The sequence below is a fragment of the Peromyscus maniculatus genome, chromosome 2 (genome assembly GCF_049852395.1).
Source record: "Peromyscus maniculatus bairdii isolate BWxNUB_F1_BW_parent chromosome 2, HU_Pman_BW_mat_3.1, whole genome shotgun sequence".
In the NCBI taxonomy this organism is placed as follows: domain Eukaryota; kingdom Metazoa; phylum Chordata; class Mammalia; order Rodentia; family Cricetidae; genus Peromyscus; species Peromyscus maniculatus.
In genome coordinates this window covers 102,014,243-102,023,750 of record NC_134853.1, presented here as the reverse complement: position 1 = coordinate 102,023,750, position 9,508 = coordinate 102,014,243, and the positions used below count along the sequence as shown (strand labels likewise).

General features: G+C 40.4%; 1 long non-coding RNA gene across 1 annotated transcript; it reads right to left on the bottom strand.

The window, feature by feature from the left end:
* Positions 1-423: 423 nt before the first annotated feature.
* LOC121827270 (uncharacterized) lies at positions 424-6,389 on the bottom strand. The gene is made up of 3 exons (XR_013048870.1): positions 6,039-6,389; positions 2,404-2,530; positions 424-690 (listed from the first exon to the last, which is right to left on the bottom strand). It is a non-coding gene; the product is annotated as an uncharacterized LOC121827270 (long non-coding RNA).
* Between the last annotated feature and the right edge of the window lie 3,119 nt (positions 6,390-9,508).

Genomic DNA, 9,508 nt, shown 5'->3' with positions numbered 1-9,508 from the left:
TTTCCTGAATGCGCTGTGGTGCTGGGCACCGTTTTAGAGTTGCAGAGGCAGCCCTGAACACAACTGGCAAGCATTTCTGCTTTCCTGCCAACTTTGTTCTGCTGAATACGGATCAAAACACAAACATGCCAAATACCAAACTGCCAAGAACGTAAATTCTTTGTTGGATTCAGAGGGCCAAGACTCTTGTGTCTGCCTTTTTCTCTCCTCTCTGCATTGTCTCTTGGGCTTTCCCTTTAGACCTTACCTCGTGTGCAAATTTCTACTCAGTCCCTAAACTTGATGTAGATAACAGTTCACATAACACTTAACGCAGTGATGGGACTAAGTCTGTCTTGGATCGAGTGTCTACTGGTATCTGTCGTTCCTGGAATTCCAGAGCCCTGCAGATTAACCATCTGCAGAAAGTACCCCATAGTCCAGACTAACACCAATGTCTGAAAACATTGCCAGCAATTCAATACCTGATCGCCTTTTCTCCTCAGTAGACCCGCCATGCTGAGGTGGTTGTTTGTGTCTGGCTGGTGCTGCTGGGCACCCTTGTCATTGTGGAAGCCTGGAACTGGTATCTCTGGTGGACGCTCTTATGATGGCTTCATGAGCCTGTTCTTCCATCTCCCAAACACAGAGGGCTGCTTCACCTCCCCCAGGTAGAATATAAAGATCTGTAGTGTCCCCAAGATCATCTGACTTGAGGAAACAACACATTCATCCAGTCACAAACACATTTTTAATTTCCTGTTACTTAGCTATATATTAATTATATGTGATTTTCATTTACTTGTGAATTAAATATCACTCTAAAATATTCTTAGTTACTTAACAGGCACACTCCCACTCTGAGAAAATTGGTGCCCCTTGAAGAAAGAAGATATCAAAAAGCAAAAAAAAAAAATCATTAGATAAAACTTACAACTTCAACTTTCAGCTGTCATGAGAGCAGCAAAGAAGAAAATTTATTATGATCCTCTAGAGTGGGGTATATGACACAGTTACAAGGCTTTGGAGGAAGCATTCCTTTAAAATGGGGACAAGCACTAATAGGCATCAGGAAGGATAGGAAAAAAAAACTCCTCTTTAGAATTCAGTCCTTTCAAAACACCAGTGCCAGAAACAAAAATCTCATGAACTTCTCAGAAACCCTAAAAATTGAGAGGACCAAACAGATGCCATAAAGGGCTACGCAGTCTTCTTTCAGAGATCAGGTCTCAATTTTAGTTTCGTGAGACTGAGCAAGCAGTTTCTGGGAGGGCCATGAACAAAAGACAATTAATCATTGATGCCCCTGTCAGCAGAGACAGGGAGATAGGATGCACCAAGCCTGGGCCACTGAGCCAGCCCCCACAGTCAATATGTGCTAGGCCAGCCAGTCTCCACAGCAGCTCAAGGACAAAGCCTGGGACTTGTCCTGGCCTGACCTAAAACAGGTAACTAACTATAGCCCTGACAAATCTTCAACTAACCCTTGCCAATTAAAAGTTACTTACATGATTGCCACTCCCATAAACCAATTTTGAGTCTGTTCCTATGTAGTCTGAAGACCCCCAAGACTCCTGCTTGCTTTACCCCCTATAAAAACCCTGCCCCATTTCTACTCGGGTCTCTCCTGTTCTGCTGCTACGTCAGGTGGATGGAGAGGCATGAGTTAACTCACAATAAAAAGATTCTTTGCTTTTGCATCCGATTTGGTCTCTTGGTAGTCTTTGGGGTCCAGAATCTTGGCACAATGGAAATTATTTTTCACCAGTACCTGTAGAGTCTGGTTGTATATTTTCCTTGTGGAGTTGAGCTCTATCTTAAGCACTGTCAGTGGCCACAGAACAACAACAAAAAAGTCATCACTGATCAAGAAGCTCCTGGGAGGTTGGGTCTCCAGAGAGAGGCTCTTGTCTTGCATTCTATTCAGAGTAGTGATGCCCAGGTAGTCCCAACAATTTGTCAAAGAATACATAACTCTTCAGAGCTGGGCCTCCTGACTCAAAACCACTAGAATAATGAGGACAAATAATGATTGTGGCTCTCTTTTGCACTCATTGTGATGGTGGTTTTTTATTGCAGTTTGTGATGAGCAATTTTGATTTTCATATCTGTTAATATTATAATTTATTTTTTGAATATAAACTTAAGATGCCAAAACAACAACAACCCTAATATATGAAGGAAGACTAGAGATTAATTAGGGAAAGAATGGAAAGAAACCTCCCAGGACAAACTAGAGCATGTGTGCGAGTTCTGTAGAAGAAGATACATAGCTCCTTTGCAGAAATCCTAGGTCCTAGACACTGCAATGTAAAGCCCTGAGAAGCAGCATGAACACTTTTGCCAAGACTTAGAGTTGTGTTAACAAAGGCACTGTATTCAGAACAGCAGTTTTTCAGCTATGTAAGGACAGTTTACACATACCTTGCATTCAGTTGCCACATTCAATTAAAAGACAAGTGGAATGTGAAGAGTTTCATCCTCCTTATCTGTTCTGATGTTTGGGCATCAGTTCCTGCAGCACTCAAGCAGATTTGATGATGATGGGCAGCTGAAAAGATCACGAAATTTCTTTTGATTCTCCATAATCTGCACTGTTCTACTTTTGCCTTAACTCTGCTCCTTAGCACTTTCTTTGATGTCTAAGAATAATAATTTCTGCTATTTCCTTTCAGAAGAAATTTGGTTGCTATGATGTCGTTTCCTCTGACTTTAAAACTTTCCATCCTGGAGGGAAGTTCATTAAAAGAGGATGTTTACAGAGAGGTGAAACATCAGGCTGTTCTAGGGAAGGTGAAACATTCTATCCTTTAAAGAAGCTCATTTACGCCCAGGAAGTAAACAACTCATGATACCTTCAGGAAGTCCCTGAAACTGACCCGATTCACTAGGCCCCCCCTTTGCCAACATAGATAACTGAAAAACTGATGAGAGCCTCTTAGACAAGTTGAGCTGCCTAGCAGAGGTTCAGACTGCAAAGTCAGATGAGCTGCCTAGAAAAATTAGAGGCCAGCTGAACTTCCTAGAAATAGCTAAAACCAACTTGGAAGGAACACTTTCCTGCTGAGTTGCCTGCAGGACGTGCTCTGCACTGCAGGTTTCCAGTTTTTATGAGCTCTCAACCATGCCAGCTTAGGCTTTGGTGATACAGCTGTCTTTGAATTTTTTTTCTTCTCTAAGTAACCCCTCCCCCACACTTCTGTAAATACCCACAATAAAGCCATTGACTGGTTCACCAAGTTGTACTTTAGTGGTATCTGTCCATCGTTACATTGGTCTGTCATTGGGACCCTCTCTGAAGTGAGTAATGTTTATTCTTGTCTCTTCAGGAATAGTGTCAGATAACACCTATTGTTTGGGAGGCAGAAGCAGGTGGGTTTCTTAGTTTGGGATCATCTTGGTCTACATACCAAATTCCAGGCCAGACAGGAATTTTACAGACATATCCCTATAATCCTGCCATATTGTTTACTTCTTCCTTGGAATAGTGTCACACAATGGCAATCTGTGTTAAACTCTGTGTGCTTGGATCTGTTGCCATCTTAAGCTACAATTGACTAGAGAGCTGTACTCAATCATAAGCCACCATAAGTATTTCAGAGATTTTTTCACTGACAAGTGTTTTCTAAATCAGAAGAATACATCTTAAGGTGGCTATTATTAGGCAAATTGGTGGTGTTTAAGACATTTTGATTCATAAGGAACAGGTCTTTCCCTTTTGTGGAACCCACATAAGCCCAGACTTATGTACCAATTACAATGGCACCCACTAAAATAATTCTCTGTCTAATTATGTTTAAAAGTTGAATACTGAGTATTTAAATGTTATTAACATCATTTCAAAGGAATCTTCTGTAGGGTGTGCTCAGGGCATCCCCAAATTAGTAAACAGTAAAGTACCTACTGCTCAGTTAACAGAACATGCTGTAGGAATGATATATATCCTTCAGATAAAAAATAACAAAATTTAGATCTTATAGGGAGATGCTGGGAAGATACACAGAGACTTCATTTACTTCTCTTTGTTTGAGGGTACCTACCAGGATGCTAAAAACTGTACATGACCAATTTGTCTTATATAACTTAGCAAAAAGACATGCCATGTCATATATATATATATATATATATATATATATATATATATATAACTTTAGCATTACATCTTCAACACAAGTTAAAGAAGGACATTACAGTTAACCTATTTAAAAGACCTTGCTGTTGCTCTTGAATTTCTTTTTTTTTTTCTTTTTTCTTTTTTCTTTTTTTTTTTTTTTTTTTGGTTTTTTGAGACAGGGTTTCTCTGTGTAGCTTTGCGCCTTTCCTGGGACTCACTTGGTAGCCCAGGCTGGCCTCGAACTCACAGAGATTCGCCTGGCTCTGCCTCCCGAGTGCTGGGATTAAAGGCGTGCGCCACCACCGCCCGGCTGAATTTCTTAATGGTAGAGCTCTATAGTAGCTTAATTCATCTTAGATCAGCTTGAGAATTTCTTGTGTGATGGTGAACATTGTGTTTGGAAGATAAAGTTACTGTGCTAGGCTTATGAAAACAAAATTGTTTTCAGATTGTATAAGGCTATGAGGAAGTTGCTCCTGCCTTGAATGAACCCTGTCAGCTGGCCTGAGATGGAGCACTTCCTGGTGAAGTTGGGCTATTCTTAAAAAATTGCTGATTGTTGCAAAATACTTCCCTCTTTCAGCTACTCCTACAAGATAGTGGGTCACAAGATTAAACAGGCTAACTGCTAAATTCTGCATTTGTATGAAATGTTGGCTTGCTTGGATGACTGAGGCACCTGCTGGATGCCTGTTACAAAATCAAGCCTTGCCTGTACCCATACAGGATATGACTTAATTGTGCTCCCCAAAATTATAGCTTTGTGGTTTTTGCCTTATTAATTGTTTGACTAACAATAGCTGGGGCTGTGCATAGAGTATTCTCTCTGGTTTGGTCCTGGCTCTTTTTAATGAAAAGCCTCTAATTTACTAAAACCAAAACTTGAGTCAGACTGGTAAACCCCAGACACACAACATCATCAAGTGTAACCATGCCATACATCTGTATGCTTTTAGTCCCGTGGTGTCTTCTATCATAACTCTTCTCCTTGCTATGGATTCTTCCCTTCTACTATGTGATGCAGCTGGACATGGTGTTCAGTCTAAGCCTTAGCCTTAGGTGGCCTCAGGAGTCTTCAAAAGAATCTGTGCCCTGCTTTTGCATTTTACTTCTAGTTATTTCTTGGGATTTGCCTCTGCCCCATTTCATCCCATCCTACACTCCTGCCCTCTCACAGGTTATTAGCACTTCCAAAGAACCATGGCCCAGTTGTACCCAAGCTATTACTGCCATGATAAGCATCCATACCTTTCCAAAGGATGTCTTAGTTTTCATACGGGGAGAATTTTCGAGGCCTTTAACAGATACTATTCTGAAGCTTTAGAGTTTTTGCTCTTCTCACTCTCATCCATACACTGGTCTGAGGTGAGGACAGTTATGTGGAGGTGTATGGAAATAAAGTCTAAGTTAAATTTGGTAAAATAGGAATAGATTCTTTAACTAGGTCTTAGTGTCTACCTTCCACTGTTGTGACATTTATTGTGAGATTGCTAAGCCAGGCAATGGGCTTCTTCCATTTCTCTCTTATTTTTGACTCATTTTACAAAAACAAAAGGAAACTTTCTTGCTACGCGTTGTGCTTGTTTGTAACAAGATAAATCCTAGTTTTCCTTTCCAGTGAGCTACACCAAGTTGTTTTGACAGACACCATTAGGCAGAATACTCAGCCTTTGGAGGATAAACTTAGGGTATCTTATAATTTGGTAAATGTTATCTCTGTAGGTATCTCTAAAATAAGAAGTAATTTAGAAATTTCCATTTGCATTTACACATCAAAAATTTGATTATCTCAAAGATAGCATTTTTTTCCCCAACTTTGTACTAGGCCCTCCACAGATAAGAGAATTAGATCCCTCTTTCCTACAGTTGTGTCATTCTGTACTGTTGACAGAATCAAACAAACATAATGAAGCAAGTTTACGGCTTATTGCTATACCAAACTTACCCATCTGTTTTTGATTTATGCTTCTGGTTCTTGTCGTACAATTAAACATCTGAGGCACCATAACTTTGTAAAGAAAATAGATTTGTTTTGCTTATAGGTTTGGTACCTGACAGGCAAAAGACATGGCATCTCACTGGCTCAGTTCTGGTGGAGGTCCTCTTGGCTGCATCATGCTATGATGTCTGATGACATTTGACAGAAGGTGATGACATGTCAAGAAGCCAGAGAAATCTGCGTGGAGCCCAGCTCAGACTGGTAACAACCCTCTACCGAGCCCTGGAGAACAGTCACTCAAGAACCTCACTGATGCTTTCTGGGGGCATGACTTCAGCAACCCAAAGGCTTGCAACTAGGCCTGCCTGTTGAAAACAGCATTGCCTTAATACCCATCTCCATGCTGAGGACTAAAACCTCCAACACATGGACTCTTGGGAGAAACTGAATCCAAACCATAGTACTAAGGTAAACAATTAAACTCACTTATAAAAAGAAAATACTGCTTTGAACAGGCTCATAAGAATCATCAAACACATCTCATTCTTCAAAGTAGCTGAGTTGTGATTGAAATACAAGTGTTTCCTATAGTAAGCAATCTCTTCACAAATATTCAACAATCCTGTCACAAATGTCCAAGAATCTGGAACTCGGCAAGATGCCATAAATCTCTTCACAAATGTCTAAGCATCTGGAGTTAAATGAGATGCCATGTGAAGATAGACAATAGTAAGAATTTTGGATTAACAATTCTATGGAGCTGGGCAGTGGTGGCGCGCGCCTCTAATCCCAGCACTCGGGAGCAGAGCCAGGCAGATCTCTGTGAGTTCAAGGACAGCCTGGTCTACAGAATGAGATCCAGGACAGTCACCAAAACTATGCAGAGAAACCCTGTCTCAAAAAACCAAAAAAAAATTAAAGAATAAAAATAAAATTCTGTAGGACTCAGGAAGATGGTAACTACAGATGAAGGGAGTTATATTTTTTTCTTTCTAAATTAAGAACACTTTTCTTGAAAATGGTGATAGACTCAGACACTGACCTTTTCAGAAAGCTATCTCTAACACACTCACACACCTGGGGTTTTCATCTTCAGGTGCTCCTTCCACCTAGTAACTCTTAGTAGCAATTGCCTCAGAAGCTGTAGTCAAGTTGATTTCTCAATTGTTTTCATTTCAGCTCAGTGTCTTTTAAGGCTCTAGCCTGTAGAATATTAATCCATGTTGAGCTTAATATAAAAGAGTACCAATAAATATTTTTAAGTTAGCTGGATATGTACTTATTAAATATGCATTTATTAAAGTAGCTATATATAATTATATTTCATTTTCCTACATAAATTCGGGAAAATCTATGCTACCATATTCCTTCATAAGATACCACCAAATGGATTAGGGGATCAAGAAGCCCCATGCTAGTTGAGAAGTCTATGGTTTTTTAATGGCTGTTAGGGGAGGGAGAGTCAGTATTTTTCTGAGTCTGAGATGTGGCCACTGGCAGATTTCCCATGCTGCTGTGGATGGCCCTACACCCACACATAGTTTGGCAGCACTAATTGGGCTCAGTGAGTTTTGAAAAAACAAAACAAAACAAAATAAAAGAGTGCATGAAATTAGCAATAAGACATGATTGGTGGTTCCAGAGGAAGTTGAGAAGGAAAGAGGTCACGGATTTGATCAAAGAACACTGCATACATGTATGAAATTCTCAAAGAATAAATAAAATGATATAGGAAGATATATAAGAGAAATGCAAAATTAGTGAATAATTCTTTAGGCAAAATTTCATTGTGATATGTATAAAATGTCATAATTACATACAAAATGATTTCAAAGAATGAACAAAGTTTTAAAAGAGTACAGAAAACTCTAAAATTGGAGAAACCGGCATCGGCAACACCAGCCAGGCATTCCCACAGTGAGGGAGCTCTGCTGAGTCGTCATCTTGGATTAGGTTAGTGCCTGTAATGCAGGTCACAAACAGGCGAGAACATGCAAGAGAACTCTAGAACATAACAAAGAAGATCCAGATGGGGAATTTCCAATCAATGGAAAATGGTGAGGGCTGTCATCAGTCACTTGGTGAGGAGGAGCAGAGGCTGATGCTTCCCATAATGTAAATTGGTTCTCATTCATTGACCAGATGTAGATCTCAGCAAGGCATGTGGTGTTGTTAACAGTGAAGTGTGAAGGGACTCTGGCCAGCTCTAGCATGGCAAATATGGCTCTGGCAGGCCTTGCCCTCTCCCCCCTTCCCTCTGCCTTGTTAAAAACTGTTAGATCACAAAACTGTTAGATCACAGCTAAGTCATCAATGTCTATTTCCTTGTTTGGACACTTCCTCCTTCTGAGTCTGACTACCAAGGTCCAGCCATCAAAGTACTGAAGTCAAACAATCCAAAACCGCCTTTGGCTTACCTAATTAACATGCCCAATTAAAATTAAACACCTCATCATAACATGGGGTTTTCTCTTTTACCTTTATAACCTCCATATTCCCATGGGCCACCTCTGTCTCCTCTCTATCCAGAGACAGTCCTTTTGTCCTCTTCACCCCAGGACAAACACCTCTGCCCCTCTCCTTTGTCCCTTCCCCTTCTCTCTTGTCCTCTATCTCCCATCTTTGTCTCTTATTCCCACCCTTGGTCCCTCTGTGAAAATAAATCTCCTTTGTGCTGAGAACCTGGTCTTGGCAGGGTCCTGACCCTATACTATTCCCTTAGAGTTACAGCTGTAGTTGGCAGCATGAACCTGGGAGAACAGGGCCTAAAAATGAGGTAGACTAAAGTATCATGCAATAGCCAACTTTATTCCCAGCATCAGGCAATTTATACTCTGAGGGCTAAGCAGAGTCACATAAGTAAGGTGTTCAATCACAAGGACAAGCCACATGTGGCAAAAACACACTTCTCCATCGAGGCACACAAATAACAGCAGCCTGAGTAAAGTCACTTCTGCCTGGGAGTGATGCACCTAGGCAGCACACAAAACCACACTCCAAGAACAAGTCTGTATTTTGAAGAGACTGAGGTCACAAGACTCTGTCTTGTTTTCTCACACTCAGAATTCTCCTCACAGGACTCCATTCTTGGACTATGTTCCGACAGAGGAGTACATTAGTACTCTAATCAACAAATCCGGAGTTGCCTTTCTGAAGCAATGAAGTAAAGAATCTCTGTTCATTATTATTTATAGAAGATTAGGAAAGTTGGCATTTAGTGCTCAGGATGTGTGTAATTCTGAAAATATTTTACTTTAAAAACTGAGCCTCCAAAAGGCCTTTTCTTTTGCTTTGAAGGCTTGGTAACCATTTCACATTACCGTCATTACACTTTTGTAGCCTGTTTATTCCATAGTTCTGAGGCAATGGGGAGGCTAACCATCTCCTGCCCCAGCCTTTTGAAAGCTGCATGACTATAAAAAAGAAAAAGAAAAAACAAAAACAAACAAACAAACAAAAAACCAGGCAATTTCATT